Consider the following 4518-nt stretch of genomic DNA (forward strand, 5'->3'; position numbering starts at 1 on the left):
CCCTTATTTTGTAAAGTGTTGAGTCGGCTATAAAGATCTACCCAATGTTTGTGGACCATGGGATTGGATAAAAAGGAGCTAAGTAAGTAAGCTCTAAGTAGTTAGTAGCGAAGAAGAGTGGAAAATTCTAAGTGTTTTCGGTTCTTACCATAGGTAGATGCTCTGCAGCTGAGTGCATAGAGGCCTAGGGTAGAAGTCCACAGTTGAGTGTGCGGACCCCCGTAGTTGTGTGCACAGGGTGGATAGAGTTTGTATTAAACTAGAGATATCAATAAAGAGAAGTATTTTGCAATTACTATGTATTTAGTCTTTGTTAATGCATCTGATTATATTTCATTACGATCTAGGTTTATACTGCAATGTTTATTTGATACACAAATGTATGTGATTATATTTGTTAATTGAATGCAAGTAAGATATCAGTTTACACGATGATAACTATAATTGATTGATAGAATAAGTAAAACACTTGAGATAACTTGGGAACCTATACAATACATTGTCATAGGAGCACGAAAGTACCTGAACCACTGGTTAGGGCTGCAAAAAGGTCAATCATACACCTTCACGAAGGTACTGAAGGTAGGGATAGAGGGTAAATCAATAAGCCCTAAGTCGTAGCGATCTGCACGACGACAGTAGAAAGGGAGAAACCGACATCACAACCATCTCAGGGTGCGGAAAATGGGTTCCAACATCCCCCCATACTGCTTCGGGTGACACTTCAGTCCATGTTCCACAGGCTGATGCCGAAAGGGCCAGTAGTGTAGAGATTTGTTTGGTTGACTAATGCTAAACCTGGGTCAGGGTCCACAAATCCAACAAGAAGTATTAAGAATTAGAGAATATCATCATCAGTCTAAAGATCCAATTTGAGGAAGCCAAAATGATTGAATAAACTCTCAAAAACTAGTTGTAAAAAAATGCTAAAATAAAGGAATGTTTAGAAGTAGATTAGTCTCAATAAGAAATGAAGAACAAAATAAAAACACCCGAAATTTTTTTGTAAAAAGCACAAAATTTTTGGATGAAATTATCAACAATCAAAGGCCATCTTGTGACAAATTCAAGTTAGGATACAAGAAATTTTTTTTTGAGAAGGGTTCAAGCACCATGACGACAGGAGAAGTCGAACGTAAAATTTATGTATGTGTCAAGGGTACTATCAAGAAGGAGGAATGAAACCCATCAAAAGAGAATGTTCAACCAGTAATAGGTCAAGATCAGATAATCAAGAATGCAAAATAAAAAACTAGACGTGAAGAAAAATCAGTAAGAAGGATTTTGGAGAATTGCACCACCTAGAAGAATTCCCATATCCAAGTACCCTAGTATATTTTCTAGTTATTGTTTTCATGTACAAATTTTGGGCATAAGTCTAGGGATTGAAAAGCTTATGACATGGATGATTATCAAGGAAATTATCAAAACCCTAGAAGCAAGTTTTCATGAACATAAGCCATATATCCAAATGGCTTCACAAATAGAAATTATATGTCAATTTCTCCATCATTCAAGTACCACATTGAATGTTACAAATTCCATAACTACAGACACATATATGATGATTGCAGAAGCATGATGGATTCTTACATGAAGGTAAACATTGATATCATATATAAGAATGATTGCAAAAGAAAACAAAAATAAGAAGAAAACGTGAATGAAGAAATCCCAGAGATCATACTCACAAAATTACAGAGTTGCGAGATCACGATGAATCCACATATGAAAGGGAAGTTATTAGGATTCAAAATAATGATCCTGCAACATAGAAGGTTCATATATCATTCTAATAAATTTGGGTTGGAGACTCCTCATACTATGAATGTTGAAGAGGGTGGTTCTAAGTAGTAGCGACTACAAATTTGAAGATGTATCCTTTGAGAAATTTGATTTGGAATGACAGACTTATAGTGGTTTGATGGAAGATATGAAGAAGTCATAAGAATATATTAGTCATCATTGTGTTTACTTGAACATTAATTTTGAAAAGAAAAGGCATGGAAATTTGCGTGTCACTTCACTATCGACCTCAAAAGAATTGCATAAGGACTCATTTCCGTTATCATAGATGTGAATTTTCAATAAAGCATATTGATAGGTGGAGTTAGAATAGAAAGTTCTTAGAGGAAGGAGGAGATAGGGGGAGAGAAACTGTCAGGGGGTGGGGGGTGGGGGGGAAGAAAATTTTAGGAAGCTAATAGAGGGAGATCTTTGTCAAGGGGAGTTACCTTCTTCCATTGATGTCAAAGGAAGGGGAGTGTCAAGGGAGGAATATCAGAAGCATGGAGAAAAGAGGAGAAGTAATCATAGGGGGAGTATAGGTGTTCCATCAATGAATAAGGGGGATATTGTTGGTGTTGGCTATGTGGGGCCTGACCCAGGTTCAACATTAGTTAGCCAAACAATTCATACACTATTGTCCCTTTCGGAATCAACCCACGGAGCGCAGACCAAAGTCTCACTCAAAGCAGCATGGGGGGATGCTGGAACCAAGTTTCTGCACCTTGAGATGGTCATGATGTTAGTTTATTCCTTCTATTCCTGCTCTAGCGCAGGTTGTAAGTTCTAGGGCTCTGTCAGTCTAGCCCTTTATTCTGCCCTTCAATACCTCTACGAAGGGGTACGATTGGCCTTTACCTAACCCTAACCTATGGTTTAGGTACTTTTGAGCCGCTAGGGCAGCGTATCGTGTAGATTCTCAAACTAGATTAATTGTCTTACTTATCTTATTAAAGAATCACAGTTAGCATTGTGTAAATAGATATCATTACTTGCATTCTATTAACCAATGTAATTACATACATTCGCGCACCATATAAGCATTATAAATGAAATTCATACACAATAGGGCAGGATGCATTAACAGGAAACAAAGACACAAAATTTGTAGAATACTTCACTTTATTGATATCTTCAGATGATTACAGACCCTATCGGCCTTGTGCACACAGCTGTAGGGGTCTGCGCACTCAGCTGCAGACTTCTACCGTATGCCTCTGTGCACTCAGCTGCTGAGCCTCTACCTAGACTAAGACCCAAAACTTAGACTTCTCTTCTTATCGCTCAAGACTTCTTACTTTCACCAAACTTCTTATCACTTCAAAACTACTTAGAGCTTACTTACTTATCTCTTTTTATACAATCCCATGGTCTGCAGACTATGGGTAGATCTTTACAATAGACATTACTTTACAAAATAAGGGTGGACAACCCTTTATGACTCATGACACTTTTGTGCTCCACAACAACAAAATGCGGAGACTTTACAACTTTATTACAAAATTCAACCCAAAACATGGGCTTTTAGCCCCAAAACTGTCCTTAGGGGATCCTGTTCCCAATAGGCCCCCAACACAAACATCGTGAATCAGCCTTGAGTCACTCAGCAGGAACAGAGATCTTAGCGCAAAGACCTCCCAACTCGACCCATACGATCGCAACCTCAGCAGTGACCTGTGCGGCCACCTACTTGCGTCTTCAACCATTTGCTCGGTCACTACTCCTGAATTATTGGCTTGACACTTTTGCTGAGTTGCTTCTGGAGTCGCAAGCTTTCCTTCGATAGAGGCTGTGACTGTGTAAACCTCATCCAGTGAGGGACTCAGTCGTGCCTTTAACACTGCTTCCTTGTGCAGTGCTGCATCCACCTATTCTTTCAGCTACTTGGCCTCCTGCAACTTTGCTAGTCTCTGTGTGAGCGCGACAGTTTGCATTGTGCCTTTGACCTCATCATAGCATTGTTGTAGCTCGCGCCCTTTTGTCTCTAGCCACTGTACATTAAGATCCTCCTGCAAGCTCGTCAGGACCTTGAACGACTGCTCAAAAAGTTGCGTGTAGTCTACTACTACATTGTTAACTGCTGTTATTGCCTCTGTCACAGTGGTTGTACGATGTTCCTTTATTTATGGCGGGGTTTTAATTCTGGGCCTTCAACTGTAATTCAGTGATCTACAGGTTCAACTCCAACTGAACCCTCGCCATTTCTGTCCGAGTGTCATGCACCCCTGTAGCTAGCTTGCGGACGCACGCCTCAACTTGTTCTTCCTCAGGAATGGCTGACTCTAGGACCATTCAGCATGCCTCCTCGACGACCTGCATTATACGCCTGTTTTGGTTGGTCTTCTCAGTCACACCGGTGATGGCAGAGTCTCACTGTAGTGATATCTGCTCATTGTTAATCCGCTACTCACTAATCACCTGGAGAGTGCACTGCTCACGGGCCCTCAGCTTCACAATCACTCCATCCTACAAGAGGTGGAGTGCTTCACAAGGGAGCACTGACATTGTGACTGTCAGCTTCATTCTTCGTGGTCAGTGCTCCATTAGGTAGCACTATCGCGCTGGAGGCCTTTGCGTGCAGCATCTCGACAGCTTTTGAAGTGCCGATAGCAAGGCTGGTAAACACCATGCCAACCTGTGATGCGTGGGTCTGCTGCTCCTATAGACTTGTCTAGATAGCCCCCAATACTAGTTGTTGCTACTACTCAAACTGTTGTAGGGCCTCCGCGATGA

The sequence above is a fragment of the Pinus tabuliformis genome, chromosome 3_1 (genome assembly GCF_031772625.1).
Source record: "Pinus tabuliformis cultivar Carrire ecotype Pingquan chromosome 3_1, CPIR1, whole genome shotgun sequence".
In the NCBI taxonomy this organism is placed as follows: Eukaryota; Viridiplantae; Streptophyta; class Pinopsida; order Pinales; family Pinaceae; genus Pinus; species Pinus tabuliformis.